This window comes from Schistocerca gregaria, chromosome 5 (assembly GCF_023897955.1).
Source record: "Schistocerca gregaria isolate iqSchGreg1 chromosome 5, iqSchGreg1.2, whole genome shotgun sequence".
Taxonomy (NCBI): domain Eukaryota; kingdom Metazoa; phylum Arthropoda; class Insecta; order Orthoptera; family Acrididae; genus Schistocerca; species Schistocerca gregaria.
In genome coordinates, this window is record NC_064924.1 from 252,731,967 (window position 1) to 252,751,857 (window position 19,891).

The window sequence follows — 19,891 nt, forward strand, 5'->3', positions numbered from 1 at the left end:
TCCTGATGCCTGACACAATTGTGCTTTCCTCTGCTTGTCTTCTGCATTATTGTCATTTCCCTCTTGTACGACAATTGTACTATGGCCACTGTATGTTGGGTACTGGAGCACTTGCCAACTATTACTTTTAGCTGCCGCCGTGCGGTTTGCTAAAGTAACGTCTTGTTAGTAACTACACCAGCTTGTTTTTCGAATGTACTCGGCTGGCCTTCCAGATTTAAAACAATCAGCTGTAGTTCCTGCATTGCGTCCTCTAGTACCTCCCCTCGTTCGTCAGCTTGCCTACTGTGCCACAGAAATGATATTGCATTCGCATCTGTTGTCACAAGGAGACACGGACCTCGTCTATATAGAGAAACTACTCTGAGTTTATCTGTCTAACGTACGATAGGATGAGAGTAATGCATGCTTACTACTACGCTCTTTGTCTGCACCCTTCACTTCTGTTGTTACCCTGTGCTTGTCCAACAGCGTTGCCCCCTTGGGTCACAAAGTATTTCCATTTGTAACGACCGTGGTAGCCATTCCCTTAGCGTGACCCGTACCTATCACTACATCCGCTCGAAAATGTGGGAGCTTATTGTTTCTACAGTATGGTTCTTGCAAACAAACAACATTAACCCTCAGCTGGTCAATTAGCTTTCTATTTCAGTCAGTAGGAAAAAGCAAAGCGAAAAGTGGAAGATTTAACGGAAACATTTCTCATGAAGGAAAACTATAAAGTGCTACTCGAAAACGCAAGGCTTGCAAATTAGTTTAATTTTTTAAATCTCTGCTTATGAATCTAATTTATTAGACACAGTCACTGCGGTTTCGTCAGTCAGTCCGTTGGCAGTCGATGGTTGGAGTGCTGACACATTATCTGCGTATCCGGTTCTGCTGGCAACTGATGTGATATATATACGGATCATATCAAGCCATACCACATCAACAACAGCCTGAAGATGGCGCATTGAAGTGCTGAAACTGGTTGCGACAAAGTAAAATAAAATCATAAGGACGGCTGTAGGTGTTTCATTTTGTCACAATAGTAAACGGTCGTTGTCCCAAAGACCTCTTGCCAATAGGACGGACATACAATAACAGTATTCCGTATGCCGTCAGCCATGTGTCTACATCTGTACTCGTACATCCATTACGTATATTCTCGTACGTTGGACACATTTTACTTTAAACTCGCTTTCCCGGTGTCGGCGGGTAAATACGATACTACAGTGCCTGTATTATTTCGTATTACAGTGTAAAATTCCTTCGGACATGCATGCATGTCCTAAGGACCAGGCACGTCTACGACTACAGCCGTTATGGAATAATCCACAGTTGCGATATGGACAACCATCAGCTGTATAATATAATGACGACAATGAAAACCTCTGCCTGACCGGAATTCAAACCCGGATTTCCCGCTTATCACGAGCGGTCGCCTTATCATTTGGCTATCCGTGCACGACTCATGGCCAGGCCCGAACTTCCATATATCGCCAGCCACATGTCTAAATCCTGTACCCTTACGTTCACTATGTACGAGCGTCAGTTAATAATTACAGAGACAAAATGGTCTGGGGAAAAACTGTTAGTAGGGCAAGTTTGATACTTTCATGGCTTTCAGTTAGTATCACTAGGATTAGTCCTGATCAGCTGATGTATCAACATTGTTTTGTTTATAACCTCAAAAATGCATTTCAAGATGGCGAGTCCGCTTGAAACGTCCACATTAGTTGAACTACTTTCTGTTATTCGTTTTTTACTTTCTGAATTCTAGGAACCAGTGAATATATACTGTAGAATGTGTTAAGTTTATGATGAAAGTGGTGTGAATCGTGCAAATTTTTACAAGTGCGTAGAGCAGTTAAAAAACTGGACGCGACTCAGTGACTGACGAATACCGTTCTGGCCGACCAGTTGCAGTTTCAACTCCCTCACTGGAAAGTCGAATTGATGACATTATTCATGCTGACCGCCGTGGTATTGTGGAAATGATAATTGATAAGGCTCAAGTTAGTACTGTCACAGTTCATAACATTATCTGTAACAAGCTGAAGTACCGCAAAACATGTGCAAGATGGGACCCAAAGGACTTGACTCGCTTACACGAGGAAATAAAGAGAGAGTATGCACAGAGATAAAGGAACGTTATGAAAGAGGAGGTGAGCACTTCTCAACAAAATTTTAACTTGTGATGAAGCTTGGGTTGACTATTATGAGCCAGAAGCAAAAGGACAAAGCATGGAGTGGAAGCAAAACCAGAGCATCAGCAGGAAAAATCATGTTGACGGTGTTTTGGGATGCTGAAGATCCAGTTTTTTGTTATCCCGAAGAGCAGTATATAATGAACAGCCAATATTAATCGTATTTGCTTTTAGACTAGGTGAAGCCAGCCATGAGAGAGAGACGTCGTGGATCTGAGAGGAGAGGTGTGATTCTCCAGCAAGACAACGCAAGTCCTCATATTGCTCATCTAATCCGCGAAACCATCGACATAATGGGCTGGGAAGTACTGCCTTATCCCCCTTAGAGTTCTCATTTAGCACCTAGTGATTTCCAAATGTTTAGTGCACTGAAGGAGGCATTACGCCAAAAGAGGTTCCAGGACAAAGAACACGTGAAAAATTTTGTGGGAAATTGGTTAAACATCAAGATAAAGAGTTCTTTGCAGCCGGAATAAAAAAAGCTTGTAGCCCGTTGTAATAAGAGCAGAAATGTTCAAGGGGATTATGTTGAAATGTAGAAAAAGCATTATTTTGTAAAAATAAATTCTTTTTTCTCCAGACCAATTTGTCTCTTTAATTGTTGAATGAACTTCGAATATTCTCATACAGAGGAGGCATATTCCTTGAAAGTCAGTTGCTCTGTGGAGGCGGATAAATACGATACTGCAGTGCGTGTGTCATTCCCAGTTATCATGTCAAGTTCCTTCGGTCAAGCGTGCATCCATGTCCGAAGACACACGAAATGCCAATGCCAATGCCAATGAAGCATTCATTCAATTCATTGATTCTACAATGACCATGTCCTTCTCGATTGAGAGCGCTGCGACTGCTGTTAGCAGCTGATGACTCATAGCACGTCGCAGAAAATCTTCAAGATAGAGAAAAATCTGTCCGCGTCAGACGATGGCGCCTGTATGGTAACAGTCACTTTCAGGAGTTTCGTTGTTTGACTACAATGTTTCTGCAAATTATTTTCGAATAGGAATTCCAGTAGTTTCTAAACTCATTCCTCGTGTTTAATATGGGGATGGGATTTATTTTGCAGGACGCCTGTAGCAATGTTTGCAGAAAGTGACCTGCTTACAATATACACTTTTCGGAATTAAATAAATTTGCAGCTACGAGACATCCAGTAAATTCAAAGCTTTCAGCAACTTCAGTGACAATTTTATCTCACACTTCTTTTGAAAGAACCGTTTTTGAATTTACTTTCCTGTCCCTATCTCTATGCAAGATGCAGCAACTCTCTGCATGTGGATATAATGTCAGATATGTTAGCCCGAATATATTTTTGCAGTGTTCTGCCCCTTGTTGTACACACAGTGGGTCAACTACTCATTTTTCTAATTGGCTGTACAGTGCAGCAATGTTGGCACAGTGTGATAATAATCACAAACAACCAAAATTGAAATTCTGTGTCCCTTCATTTCAGACGGAGCACTGTTGCTTAAATAATTATAGTGGTTTGTCGAGATAGAATCTCAGTTTTCTCCAGGCATTCTAGAAGTCGCTATTTTCATACACAGCTTGCACAGTTCTTGATTTAAAATTCCACCTAGTGTAGGAATCATGGCAGACTTTCCTGCTCAGTATGTATTACACACTGCGAAGAACATGGGTAAAACTAAAAATCTCACTAAGATCAACGAAATATCTTCTGACGTCCCTATTCTGACTCTGAGCACTACGGGACTTAAATTTTGACGTCATCAGTCCCCTAGAACTTAGAACTAATCAAACCTATCTATCCTAAGCACATCACACACATCCATTCCCTAGGCAGGATTCGAATCAGCGACCGTAACGGTCGCGCGGTTCCAGACAATAGCGCCTAGAACCGCTCGGCCACACTGGCCGGCCATTCAGAAGAGTCTGTGCATCTGAAAGACGACAAGTCATGACACCTGGGCAATTGCAGCTCTGAGAAATAACTGTATTTCGATTTCTCTCAGCGATTATCCCAAAGTTTTACTACTCTATTCACGAGGTGTCAGGAATGTAAAAGACCTTGCTATAGATTTTCCATTAGAGGAAACATATATGACTACTATGATAAACAGCGAAATTGTTGAAGTTTCATTGTCTTATCTCCGCTAACTTGTACAGGATCGGTGACAGCAATTTTCTTTTTTCTCTGTAAACCTCCGCCATACGAGAAAGAACAAAATTTTTAATACTTTTACATGTGTCTTTTAAAACACAGGCCTTCCAAAGATGATCGTTAAATAAAGTATCAGATCCACCAATGAATCCTAAATGAAATCTAGAAGACGTTGGGAAATACCTGAATTTTATGAGTTGCTGCATCCATATTTTCCACGAAGTGCAAGCTCAGAAACACAATAAACTACAACAAATCACACAGGTTTAGAGAGAGAGTGTGTAACGATATTGGCGAATCTGATCATTGTGTCTAGAACCTGTGTATCGGGAGAATGACTCATGCGTGCACAGTGACAGATGGTCTGGAAGTGGGTTCAGTCGATACGTAGCTCTTATTTTCACCTACCAGAGTCCAGTAGCGCACAGAGACATTCAAGAAACAGGTCAAGCGCATGTTTTTGCGACTTTTACTGTTTATTTCTTGAAAGCTGTTTGTTCATTTACCACTGTACAGTTTTATATGCTTTTAGTAGTGTCAATGACACGTAAATGTGGTCTAAAGAAACTATATAAATCATTCTTCTACTGATGAACGTTGTACAACGGGGAATTTAGTAACATAATATGTCAAGTAAGTCTATGGTAAAAGGAAAGCTAATTCGAGTGCAAATGAAAATAGTTAATAACGTAAAGTGTAAACAAAATATGAGAATGCTAAATATTTATTTCGGGAAAAAGTACATTTCGAAAGCATGTTATTTTCTGATTGATTGGTCATGAAAAGCGCAGACTAAAAAGGGACAACAATGTTTTTCTATTGGCTTTAAAGAAAACTGATCAATCAGAAAGGAGTATTGTTCCCGCATCTTTTCTCTTGGAGATAGAGAAAGCTTACTTCAGTCTAGAGTAGTCGGAGACAACCTTTCAATGGTACGGTCGTGTGTAGTATGAGCTCCGAAGGAAGTTATAATCTGCCGGTTTTCGTTGTGCTACATACGTCAAAAGTGCTTTAAAGAGAAGGCAATGTGTATTTTAGAAATTATGGATCTTTCAATCAATTTTGTGTTTGAGAATAGACAGTAATTCCGAGTGGCATATTAAGCAGATCGGTAACCAAAGACGTGAGTGCATTAGACACCGAAAACTTAATACCATGACGAACATTTTCATTTAAGAATAGCTTAGTAACTGATCAGATGTCCAGAAATACGTCACCATAATCTTGCTAACGTGAATGAAAGGGTTTGTGCATGACTGTGGTAAGATTAGCACGGGCTTGGAAGTGAACGTGTAAAATATCAATGTTAAGAATATAGCAAATTTTTCCAGTACTTCCACCTCTCATTCAAAATTAAGACCTTTTCCAGGTTTCTTTGCACAGTTACGTTGTATGCAGCCTGGTGCGAGTTGCAGTATGGCACGTTTCTGTTCGGCTTTTCTGCCGGCGATATGCTGCAGTGAGTTCACAGGTAGCTGCAGATAAAGGACGGAAGGAGCCGCGACGCCGCAGTGTCATCCCATTGGATGCCCTCAAGCTCTATCCAGTTGTTGTGTAAAACCTGGTCCCAATACTGATATATTAACTGCAGCAAACAGAGAAATTTCCTACCTGTCGTACCTGACTTGAATGCTGTTGTTATTTCAGTTTCAAAAGTATCATTTTCCACAGTGTTCAGTGACAAAACAGGTATCATAAGTTACAGAACAGACATGAATTAGATTCAAAATCTGATATTTATGTGTCACACTGGTGGAACGACAGGGTCGGAAGGCTCTTCCGCGAGGTTCGACGGTAGGAGGGCCCTGGTGCATACACGGCGGAGCGTTGCTCCAGTGCCGAGTACAGGAGACACCTGCTGCCCACGCTCCCTTCTCCACCCCTCCAGACCAACTCAGCAGCTGGAATGTGGACTTCAGTGGTGCAGGATCGGATTTTGAGCGTGCGCCAAACCGAGCACGTGAGAGCTGACCACTAGTTCCAAGAAAGACTGTGTACGTCGTTGGAGAGGTTCATTATATAACTAAGTACTTATCTGTCATAGAGGCAGGAGAATGGATGATTTTAAATTTAAAACTTTTATGCACTGTAAAATTCTCTCAGTTGAATATTTCTGTGCGATCCACTGCTCCGCTCGCCACAGGACGAACCGCCGTTTGCTCTTAATTTTTTTCTGAACAAGTGTGCGACAGTGCGAAATGAAGGTAAACAGCATTAACCTGGGTATCGTTCTCTTCTGCTCGACATCTTACTGACGCTGTTATTGAACTGAATGTCGCTTTATGTCTGTATGTGGAATCCATAATGAATTTTGTAGAAAATGTTCCTCGATCTCGATGAAGGTCTTAATGCGTAATCATAAAACTAAAACTCTAAACTAAACTCCATCCCAACAGGCCATGAAGGCCCAAAGGTACTGACTGGCCGCCGTGTCATCCTCAGCTCATCATCACTAGATGCGGATATTGATGAACATGTCGTCAGCACACCACTGTCCCGGCCGTATGTCAGTTTCCGTGACTGGCGCCGCTTCTTATCAAACTATGAGAACGACAAAACTGCGTAAGTCTCGGCGGGACACATATTTCTCATCAGATGCCTCCCGAATTACAAGCATGGAGATGTCTACTTCCAACAGGATGAAACGGAAAAATGTATCAACTGCAGAAACTGATGGTTGTTTCAGTAGACAACATTCTGTCGGCACGAGATAATCATCCGCAGTCATTCCAATGCTGAGCTGCACGATTATGGCGGTAATGTAACAAGTAAAACAAACTGACTTGGGAAAGACAGACTGCAGGCGATATGTCAAAACAGTAAGTGGCTCCACCTGACTCTTCGATATCGGCTGTCGAGCTGGAGCTGCGAAGTATTGGTGTTGTAGGGGCGTATGTCATACGTGTGAGGAGCGTCGGTTTGTTTTCGTTAGGGGCGCTAGTGTTGTCACTTTATGCTGTGTTTGTAGTCTGTATTGGATATATACACAGCGTTGCAAATTTTGATGGACTGGACATGTTACTGAATCTACAAATTTAGTTACTTAACAGAAAGACGAGTTTGCGCTGTACACCACTTACGCTCCTAATCGACCAGAGTTTAAACGTTATCTTTGGTTGTCTTGGTAACGTCACTACACAGTGATTACAACCTACGTGAACATCTACACATATTTTTTTTCAAAGGTGAGGCAACCTGAAATGTATTGAAATTAATAACTTAGTAATAGTGATATTACTGAATAAGGAAAGCTGATACATCAACAATTAAGAAAAACGTAAGTCTTCGAAAGGTTATTGTAAATGAAGGCTGGTTATTCTAACGTAAAGTGTGAAGAACGCGATGTTAGTAATTGAAAGTAATGTACAAAGATGTAGCAGAATTAGTTGAATTCAGTAGCCGACAGAATAAAGTCGCTAGATCGAGATTAACAACTCACGTATTAGAGTATTTACCCGTAATCTGAGGGATTTTGCGATTTTCTGTTGAGGTGTATTGGTGAACCTATGTTACTGCATTTTGTCCATTTGTGCAATTTGTTGTTTTTTTGTATCAGTATTAGAGTATTCGATCTAGTTATGAACGTACGTGATGTGCTTGCTACCGTATTTCGTTAACTTTCGTGACATTGGCTACCTGTATTGGTATTACCTTTCAACTTTCTACGTTGATATTGCCTTTTGGTCTTTTGTATTGGTGTCTCGCTTTTCACTTAATTTATATATATGGTGAGATGTCTTCGATACCAGCTGAATTTCTCTAATTTGAAGCTTTATTTTTGCATTTTCGATGCCAACCTCTTTATACTATTCTTCATCGTATTCTTCTGGTTGTTTTGTTTTGAATACTTTAGTATTTTTGGGGTTTGTGGTTTTTACGTGAGAATATATATCCCCAAATTGCCACAGTTTCCCCATAATGCTCAATATTTATTATTCAGAATTTTTATGTTTCCGAATTTGATTTCAATACTTTTCTTTTATGGGATCTGGTGAGTATGACGTCTTGATTGTCATTTTTAAATCAAAATTTGTTGCATTTTGAGGCTTGTGATGATGTTATTTGAAAAAGTGGACGCGTGTTATCGAAGGCTCTCGTCTTCGCCAATAATTCACCATACTTGAGACACAGTGCGGAACACCCGGCCGCGAGAGGTCGCCCCTGTTTGGCCTTAGAAGGGGAGGGGCACACACAGCGGCAGCTGTCACCTCCATCTAAGGTCACAGCTGGTCACAACTGTTAATCAGTTTAGTAAAGACGTAATGTGTTCTCACGTCGCAGGATGGCAATTACTGGACGGGAGAAGTAAATGTGTCGGTTGAAATGCTCCAGCGATGTGCTGTGGTGCTGTAACGACATAACAGCACACAGCTTTCGCCCAGATGTGAGCAATGCTGTTATTTAGTAGCCAAGCTTCAGTTCTCTACATTCTGTAATTTCCTGCAATCGATATTATCTAGTGTGCTACTGTCATAGCACACATGTTTATTAGCTTGATTCTGTTTAGAGCGAAGATAACAGAATATCTTTTAATAGTGAATCTTGTCGGAAGTGCTCTACAAATGAGCAGGATGAAGCCAGAGCATTGTGTACTGTCGAAAGTCATTTAGATTTCTTATCGGAATTTTGTGGATTGTCACCGATGGACATGCGTGGAACTCTTTTAAAAACGACCACCGTTGATTTCTCGTTTTAATTATATTGTACGAAATGTAGGAAACCAGTAAGATCAGGAAAAACACGTAGTTAGTTAGATGTCAACTGACGATACAACAGACTATTATTTTGGCCCCTTTGTAGGTTAAAGAATATACGTTAGTAGTCACTGCTACAGAAAGTTCTTTAAGTACAATTATTGTTGGCGATTATTTGATTTTAGCCGTGAGATGTGTAATGAGATTGTTGTGAATTTTACAAAATGCAGTAGCTGTATTTTCACCGTTTGCCTTAGTAGGCCAAAATTTTCCTTCTGAGACGCTCACAGTTTCTTCGAGAGGTAGCTACAGGGTATCTGACTATCGCAGAGGGATAGTACTCCAATCTGCTTTTGATTTGGAACTTATTTCAAAGTTCGAAGTACTTTGACACTCGACAGCAAGACGTCTCAAGAATCCATTTATTGCGAAGGAAACTGGAACTTTTTCTGGAAAAGGAGTTACATATGACATAGCTAATGAAGTACATCTTATTATTAGTGCAATGCGTTTTTAAGTAACAGTGCAGTAGTGCTGTTAGCAGGGGACCTTATCAGATTCTAGTAAAAGTATACAAATAAATGTAGCCATCGTGAAACTAAGACTGTATTTGAGTTCATAAATCCAACGAAGAAAGGTTCTGAAGCAAGACTGGAGTGTTGTCATATAACAAGTACTGACAGCTGTCCTCTAACAACCTTGTATCAGATTCACCTGGAACTTAGCAAAAGGGTAACGAATCCTTATATGAATAACTACACCAGCAACAGAGATGTTCAAACACTTTCCCGAATTAGTAATTACATTTGAGAAGATTTATCGATTTGCCCCTTTCCGTATTCCCCACTTGTGTGTGAACCATGACTTTGGTTTTATTTCAGATACTTCACTGCATATTCAAATGGCCATAGTAACACGCTCATAGAATTCAAACTTTTGCTTAATTTATGATCAGATTTCATTTTTATTTCGTTTCATTATCCTTCAGTTAAAGTAAATCAACCGTTCACAAATTTAAAGAACTTTTACATCTTCGGAATATGAGATACCTATGTTTGTCCATCCATTGAACAAATGGGGCGTCGAGTATCTTTAAATTCTACATCTTCGTGTGCTGTGTTATATTAACGTCACCACTTCCCACTTTTGATGTAACAGATCAGAGTTCTCCCGATAGGTTAGTATTCTCCCATGTAATGTTGCAAACAGGGGGATCGGTGAAGTTTTATTCCTACCGGACCTGAATGTCTTGTAGCCGACACACGTTTCTTGTGGGGCTTAATAAATTTCAAGAGTATCGAATGAAGAATAAGCTAAAATGGATCAGCTTATTTGTTGTGGTGGTAATATGTTTAGAAAATGCGTTAAAATGGTGCATACCCAGCAATCTGCTGAACGAATTCATAGAATAAATAAATTTACGAGCTGTGTACCTAACTAATTCTCAATAATGTGGAAGAGACTTATTGAAATGTACAAGTCACAGTGCTGTTCAAAGTACAATAAAAGTATGTGGAGTAGGAGGCATAGTTTGTTTCTATTCAGCAGTAGAAGGTTTTCCTATCGCATTATTCTGAAAACAGATATTCTAACGTAGAAGACCTTAAGCACAGTGTAACTAACAACATTCTGAAACTTATTTAGACAACTGTGACGAATATAATTCAATTTGCTATTCCATTATCGTACTGTATAACACCGGCCACATTTTAGGAAGAAAAATTATTTCTTTCACCTTTTTTTTCCATATCTATAAACTATGAAATGCAGTACTGAAGTACCTTCTAATTTTGTGTTACATCGTCTTATCCGAGTTTTTTGTGTCGTAAGTCGGCAGTTATTAACTGCCATTTCGATTTTTTGTGTATCCCTTCTATTATTAACAGCTACTATGAACTAAATTGTCTACGTCTACGTGATTACTGTGCTATTCACAATATAGTGCCTGGCAGAGGGTTCAACGAATCGCCTTCAAGCTCTCTACCGTTCCACACTCGAACGGTGCGCGGGAAAAACGAGCACTCAAATTTTTCTGTGCGAGGCCTGATTTCTCTTATTTTATCATGATGATCATTTCTCCCTATCTAGATGGGTGGCAACACAATGTCTTCGCAATCGAGGGAGAGAACTGGTGATTGAAATTTCATGACAAGATCTTGTCACAACGAAAAACACCTTTGTTTAATTATTGACACTCCAATTCATGTATCATGTCTGTGGCACTATCTCCCCTATTTCGAGATAGTACAAAACGAGCCGCCATTCTTTGACCTTTTTCGATGTCATCCGTCAGTCCCACCTGATGCGGATCCCACACTGCAGAGCAATACTCCAGAATACGGCGGACAAGCGTGGTAAAAGCAGTTTCTTTAGTAAACCTGTTGCTCATACTAAGTGTTCTGCCAGTGAATCACAGTCTTTGGTTTGCTCTACCCACAACATTATCTATGTGATTGATTCAATTTAGATTATTTGTAACTGTAATCTCTAAGTATTTAGTTGAATTTACAGCCTTCAGATTTGTGTGACTTATCGTGTAATCGAAATTTAGCATATTTCTTTTAGTACTCATGTGAACAACTACACTCTTTTCTTTATTCATGGTCAGTTGCAACTTTTCGCACCATACAGGTATCTTATCTAAATCATTTTCCAATTCATTTCATTCATCTGCTGACTTTACAAGTCGGTGAATGACGTTATAATCTGTGAAAAATCTAATTGTGTTTTATCATAGAGATAAGAGGATATTCCGTCCTTTATTACTGAATTTACGTGTATTTACCAAACGTTTTCGCCTAATCGTGGTAGCACTTCAGAGGTCTATAATATACAGTACATTTGTAATCAGATTTTATCTATATAATAAAGGAAAATGTAAGCTACAAGTGACGAACAATCGTGCTAATATTAACATTTTGCGTTTGCGTTATTATTTCAAGCAAAAGTCATTAGAGAGGTTTAAAAGACGTTACTCATTGTTATCCGACGCAATATCTTTAAATTACCCAAAAGTTCTTAAACATTTTCATTACTATATTTCTGGAACATAATAGCTGAGTCATTTTCTTAAGGTTGAAGTTACCTGTACGGCCATGAACATTGCAGAATGCTCCAGTCTGTGACAAAATCCTTACGTCTAGGTGATCCAGATGTATAAGCTGCACATATAGCTCATGTCGTACCCCCATAAATCTTCCAAACGACTCTTCCTTACTTTTGGTGAAATAAATAAAAAATGAAATAAAAACGTGCCTTCTGCAACAACATTTCCCTTTGTAACATTTCTCCTGAAAGTAAAATTTAACTTCATAACAAATCAAGGGGATGGGTGCCACAGAATACGTAGCAGCGTTCATGAACTTTCTCTGAATTCTCAGTCGTCCTTAAGGCTGAACATTATGATCGCACTATTCATTCGTTTGGTTACTCGTCTGAGGTTACATCCACATGCTAGACAATTGTTTTTTCGCCAGTGCAGTTCAGTGAATTGCAGTATCAGTTTGACTGCACTAAGTATGCTTTGATTTATGTGTCCCACTTGCAAAGACACCTGTGGCGCTTCTGTTATGCCCAGCTGCTGAGTGTGTTTGCATACCTACTACTTCATACCCACAGACACTGAACAGGCAGAATGTTATGGCCACCGTCCCACTGTCGATATAAAGTGGTCCAGGCGATAGCAGCGTCACATGGCGAGGAATACCTGCTAGTCAGACAAGCTCACGGTGCATCTGTATCGGTGAGAGTGCCGTATGCGTGTAGAATGAGGGAGACCTGCGATATGTCTCTATTTGTCCGAGGGCTGATTGAGTTGGCCCGGAAACTGCATGACTTGTCGGGGCCACCCCTCATTACAGGTGTTGGGGGTCGTAAGCTGGGCAGACTGGTAAAACAGGACGGGCGACCAAGATGGCAGAACTAACATTAGAGTTTAATGCTGGACAGAGTGCAATTTACTTGGAATGTATGGTAATTAAGCGACTTGTGTGTGCAGATGTGGTACCATCTCCCTACAGAGACCTACCAAAGCCTCATTGCATCCCTGCCACGACACGTCGCCCTTGATACCCGTGTCAGAGGTGGACATACCGGCTATTAGGTAGATGGTTGTAATGTTCTGGCTGATCAGTCTAGTTTTCTACGTACAAGAAGAAACAGTAGTTAATGAGTGGACAATGTATGCTGCGTGTGTAGGGCCATATCACATGTGGCTCACTGAGCTGATTAGTAAATATTGGGATTATAGATACTACTATCCTTAGGAGCAGACATTTTATAGTCACTCTAGTCTTTCGAGAGTTATCATTAGTGTCAATGATTTAGCTGTTAAGCTTCATATGCAAATTTTCGAAGGTAAGTCCTGTGGATTCCAAATTTTTCCATTCCAGTGCCATTGCCACAACAGTTTTCATTACTATTATTCCTTATATTTAATTTTGTAACTCTAATAAAAGTAACAAGTAGGAATTATGCAAGTATAACTTCCACTTTCATCGACGGAGAGGTAATTGCAGACAGGACTCGCATTGGACAGAAAATCGAATTAGTTTTATTTTTAAGGAACCATTATTGCGTTTGCCTTAATCTACTAAGAGAAGCCATCGTCCCCTAGACCTTGCTGGTCTAGAGAACTTCAACCACCGTCATGCGAGTCCCCTGCACTGCCACAACGCCGCCTGTTGCTAATAAAAGAAATAACGAGACGTGTTATGTCATATCCAAAGATTTATTGGATTGGTAACTGTGGTTTCAGGTGGTATTGGCCGCGGTATCGCCGTCGAACAGTTTAGCAGCCAGACGGTCTTCTCCAGACGTCGCGTTGGTGGCCACGCGTGAACAAATCCAACGTCTGACATGGCGGCTCTCAAGAGCTGCGCGGTGTGAAGTGCAGACCTCCAAGGTGGGCGCGGAGGACACCGGAGTGATCTGCCGACAAATATAAATTTCAAAATTATAAACGTCGCCCTATTATGGTGGGTTGATACGATATCTGTAAATTAAAATGCAAAATTATCGCATAACCCCATGCTAATAAATGGTTGTTTCCTGTATCCATAGAAGGAGTGTTTCTACCGCCCAAACTCATGATCCCTAGAATACTCTTTATCGCAAATATTAAAACTACCGACAGTGACTGTTTGCCTATTTACTCCTCCCAGAGTGTGATATATAGTGGTGAAACGGTCTACAAAATTATTGCTTCACGATGGTAGATAGCTGTTACAAGTACCATAATATTTATGAGTTAGTGGATACATCACGCAAACTGATGTATTATCCTCACCTGAACTATATTCATTAAGGAATGGAGAGAATTGTGACTGTTGGCAAATGCATAGTAGAGTTTCTTAAAAGTTGTGTAAATGCTCAGTTCAAATTCATAGAGCTTCATGGATAACTATGTGGCAGAAAAATAAACGATCATGCAGCATAAGAAATGGGATTAAAATGTAAGGAATAATCGTGGGAGGCTGAAGGTGAAACTGTGATGAAACTATGATAACTGTGTTATGGGCGGGAGGGGACCTAGGAGAACGTTTACTGAATGGCTATCCAGCATCTGAAAGTGTAGGCAACGGTATTGCATGTATCTTTGATTCTTCAGTTTAAGTATATCCCACCAATACTAGAGCGAAAAGATATGTATGCCGCGAAAGGGATTTGTATCTGATCAGAGTTCAAAATTGGTATAGAACAGCAGACTAAGGGTACCGAGAAAGTTTGTGGGTCGACCATAGAATTTGATAGCCACGGTGATATATCTAAACTGAAAGCATTTCAGTTATATTAAAAATCGTAAAACTCTATACTCGAATAATATCTTGAAGAATCCCCTTCTGAAGGGAGCTACCATGTGATCATGAAACGAGAAATACACTTAGAAACTAAAATCTGTTGTCCTTTAGACTGATCGAAGTACCACTTACCGTAACAGCACCTCCTTAATCCTCGTCCTGCAGCCGTCTCTGCAGCAACTCCACGAAAAAGGCGTCCAGTGTGAACTGACGCTCCTGTTGGAAAAGATCTGATTACTTTCATGTTATCTAACATGTGAAATGATTCAGAATTTGTGCTAATTCCTGTCATATAAAAGTATGACGAATTGTAACATTTACCACAAATTAGCAAGGTTCAGGTATCGAAATTAAGAATATAGTAATTAAATTTAATATCCAACTAACACAAATCGTTTCACATCTCAGATACCATTAATACTAACAAATAACTAATATCCCATTATCTTTAACATTTTCTGTGTACGCCTGGTTAATGGTGTGCTTCTGAGGTTCTTCCGTGTTGTTGTTTCTGTTTTATGGTCAAAATTTCAACAACTGACCGAGCCATCTTCTTCAGATCGTGAGACGTTTCCTCACTGATTTGAGTCAAGCAGAGCGTACATTACCGCAAAGTTCGCGGCACATGAAGTTGATGGCTGGGAGTTCCGTTGAAGTATTGTGCACAAAATGAACACAACAATTCTGCCTAACACCCGGAAGCAGACTAGTATCTAGTACCATCTTCGAGAGTAAGTTATCATATAGTGAGAAAACGAAAAATTCGCTTTCAAACCAAATGCTGCTATTCCCTACACTGTGCGAATTTATACTAACCGGAGCAGGACGGACTTCTTTCTCTTCATGCAGCCGCTTCTGCAGCACCTCCTCGAAAAACGCGTCCAAAGTGAACTGACGCTCCTGTTGGAAAAGAACTTACTAGTTTTATGTTGTCCAACATGTGCAGTAGTTCAAAATTAATGCTAGTTTCTATCATGTAAAAGTGTTACCAAGTGTTCCATTTATCATAAATTTAGCAGTGTACAGGTGTCGGTACTTAATATCTAGTAACTCAGCTTAGTATCCAATAAACACCAGTCGTGTGATGTCTCAGCAACAATTAATACTAACAAATATCTAATATCCCATTATCTTTAACATTTTTCTGGCCACGACTGGTTAATGGTGTGCCTCTGAGGTTATGCCGTGTTGTTGTTCCTGCTTTATAGTCAAAGTTTCAAAAAATGACCGAGCCATCTTCTTCAGATCGTGAGACGTTTCCTGACTGATTTGGGTCAAGCAGAGCGTACATTACTGCAAAGTTTGCGGCACATGAAGTTGATGGCTGGGACGTCCGTTGAAGTATTGTGCAAAAAATGAACACAACAATTCTGCCTAACACCCGGAAGCAGACCAGTAACTAGTATCATATTCCATAGTTATCATGTAGTGAGAAAACGAAAAATTCATTTTGAAATCAGATGCTACTAATCCTTCTACTATTTTAATTTACACTCACCGAAACAGAAAGTACTTCTTTCTCTTCCTGCAGCCGCTTCTGCAGTATCTCCTCAAAAAACGAGTCCAGGGTGAACTGACGCTCCTGTAAGGAAAATAACTTATTAGTTTCATCAGGCGCAGATCATGTTTGGTAATTCAGAGATAGCGCTAGTTCTTTACATATACATGTGTTACAAATTCTTACATTTATTTCGAATTTTTGGCCTAGAGTTAGTGATATTCACTGATTGGCGGTATTGTCAGCTAGTATTCTGTTCTTCCGACATTCATTACCATTATCCTACGTACGATGAGTTAAACTGGAATGACAGAGGCCTATAATTTAACTACTTGAGCCACAGTCTTTTTATTACGAGCTCCTCCCTGTTCTTCCTCTGCAAAGAAAAGCAAACGGGACTATAACAAGTTTTGCTACATTTCCTTTGGTCAGTCTTATATTAAACACGGTCATCAAGTGACTGGCTGGGCAACCAGATGGTCTGAAATGTCGTCTACAACCAGTCGCTCGTGTTGAAAGCATATTATGTGAAGCTCTGCTCCTAGAATATTTTTCACCATAATTCTTTACAACTGGAGAGGGATGTTACCTTTCTCAAGCCTCTCACGTCGTTATTTTTTCAGTGTTAACAAATACCGCACTCAAGTTCCCGCAATGATAAATGGTTAGAATCAACTGTCCATGTCTGAGGTCAGTGTTAAGTTTAATGGGCTTCAATACAATTGTCAGAATTGTTTAAACAGCATTCAGGTTCGATTACCAAAATTATTTTACCTACTGCGACAAGTCGGGACATGTTGTGGTAATAACACGGAGGAGAGGAGCTAGGGCCAGTGGGAACCAGGGGAAAGAGCCAGCAGATATGCAGTGAAGGAGGCCTGCAGGGAACACAGGGAGACACAGTGTGAGGCTACCCTGCAGCTCAGAGAATATACGACTTTGACATGCTGAGGTCAACATGGCTCGCATCCGAATATAACACATTTCTAATGGCCTCATGTTAAACGACCACTAGATCTGTGTCGCAAGTGGTATTAGAATTCTTAGCATCCTTGTTTTATGGCACTTTATCTTTTGATGCGAGGCAGAAGTCAGTTTAAGAGGACTCCAACTCTTTGTTCTACTTACAGTCGAGATGACTATGGAAAATTTTAATAATTTTATGTAGGTCTGGAGATAAGCTAAAGTTTGAGGATGAAGAGTCTTATGATCTCCAGTGATCATCAAATCCATCCATCCAGCAGTGACACTCATTGCTGCCGGTATTTCATATCTGATCACGAAAAGTGAAAACGTCCGGAACAGCACAATGCTGACCACATATTCCTCCATACAGTGACGTCCATCGGCTGACGATGACGAGGCGTTCGATCGGTACCTTTGTAACATCAGAGGCCTGTTTGGATGGAGTTAGGTAGTTAGCTGGTAATTCATATAATCGTGTCAATCATCACTCGAGCAGAGATGCCTATTTAAGTCGTGTTATTTAAATTGACGTGTCACATGGGATGTTCATAGAAAACCAAACATTCATTTACAGTAAATCGTGACAGTCTGCAGTATCTACTGACCATGTTATGTACAGACAGGTAGCTCTCAGACTTTACTGCTTTGCATGTTACGTCACCAGTGATGAAACGTGACGTGGCTCACCTGTACAGTACCCCGAACAGCGACCAAGTTCTCCAGTCGCAGACCCTCGTCTTTCTCCCCTCCCAAACAACGGGAGAAAAACTTCTTCATGCGTCGGAACATTGCTGTAACGATAACAAACTGCACGTTAGACATGACCAGATCGTGTCAACGAGTAAGTTTTGCAGCAGTGTCTCACAACTCGATCGCAAGAAAAACCAGGGAACGTGACGACATGTCTGTGACCTTAGCATTTGTAAAAAAAAGCAGCTGCTTCTATAAAAAACGACATGTACAGTCTATATGATTGATTGAGCTTATACATTTGTTTACTAGTCGAGATTTAGTTATTTTAATTCTGTGTCAGTAATTCACAGTGCATGAATCAAAACAATAACACTTATTCGATGTTTAGCAATCGCTTGTTCATTAAGTGGTACATCTACTATGAAGAGAATACATTTTTTTGATAGCAACTATATGAAGGCTTATCTATTAGACTAAACTTAATTAGCAAGTCATTACAATACTACAATAGTTTCAGATATACACCTACTTCAGTTGTTACAACTTCAGATTTTGTAATCTATTACAGCATGATATGCGGAATATCTTCCCCTGGGGCAGGAAAAAGAATTTGTATCTTATGTGTGTTGGTGGCGGGATGAAGTTACTAATTAATAAACTACGCTACAATCTGATGGCTATTCCTTCCGCGGTATATGACCAGAATACGATTTTTACGGCTATCCATACTGCCGAGTCAATCTATTCTCTCAAGGCTGCACTTTTCCTTCTTTGTGTCAGTCATGAAAATTCCTAAATCTAACGTACACTTCATCGTCATGTGAACTAAACAGTAACGTGCGCAACGTAATAACTATGTTTGCGATTGAAATTTACCCAGCGGTTTCTACATGAAGAAAACACAAAAATAGCTCACAAACAGCTAATAGGTTTAACATTCGACAGTGCTCCAGGATATTAATTGTACTTCCTTAAGTGACAGGAAAAGATAATGTTTTTGCTACACTGCCATGTCAACTCAGTATGACCCTACAAAGCTGGAACCTGTTTACGACATTTCTTTTTCACCGATGGCAGAAAATAACAGCATGAACCAACGATAAGACATACCGTTATGTATGTGTAATCGAAGAGGAGAGAGAGATGGATGACACTATTCTCATTGTGAAACTATGATACAAATTTGAGAATATATCATTCCAGCACTTGAACGTTGACAAAAACTCAGTGAGGATGTTTGTCTCTACAAGTCAAGCATCATCCGAAGTTTCTGAAGTACTGGAATGTAAATCGAAGAGTGTTTTCACATGCAGTCCCGTTACTAGTAACATGTTTCGAAGCCACATCACACTACAGTTTTCTGGTACATCTCCACTATATACATAGTCATCTAAATCTTATTCGATGCTCTAATTGCAGATGTATACTGAAAATAAGTAGGTGACAGATAAAGCAATGGCTCTTGCCTGTCGGCGACTACAATCCATATACCTTGCTTCTGAAGCAGGGCGTTCGATTCATTCAAAGCAAGTAAAGCTCCCCAAGAACTTGTTCTCGAAACACAAAATCCAACACAATAGCGACTGAATCAAAATTAAAATTTCTTTTACACAAGAACTCAAGGAACGAATTCGTTCCGATACTTCAGCTACTCCAGAGAATGCGGAAGTAATTACTACGCAATGGTCCACCACAGTTAAGCAGATTTTTGTTAGCAAACCCTGTGGTAAACATTTAGCAGCAACCTCGATAACTGCAGAGCACAACGTTGTTCTGAAACGTCGATGTCAATGGTTAAACAAGCACTGCAATGAAAATTTTCAGTAATTTGTATCTATGTAAGACGGAATAATCATGTTTTACGATTGAAAAATGTACAGCGGAGCCTAAATATTGAAAACATCCGTACAGTTAATAAACTCCCAAGTGAT

General features: G+C 40.0%; 1 long non-coding RNA gene across 2 annotated transcripts in view; it reads left to right on the forward strand.

Annotated features, from left to right (window-relative positions):
- The window catches only part of LOC126272774 (uncharacterized), an 86,966-nt gene that overhangs the window by 32,431 nt on the left and 34,644 nt on the right, over positions 1-19,891 (forward strand). The window contains exon 3 of one of the 2 annotated variants that reach the window (XR_007549263.1): positions 13,762-13,908. This is a non-coding gene — a long non-coding RNA (uncharacterized LOC126272774). Of the gene's footprint in view, positions 1-13,761; positions 14,060-19,891 lie in introns of those variants that run through there. The other variant, XR_007549262.1, reaches the window with a different exon arrangement.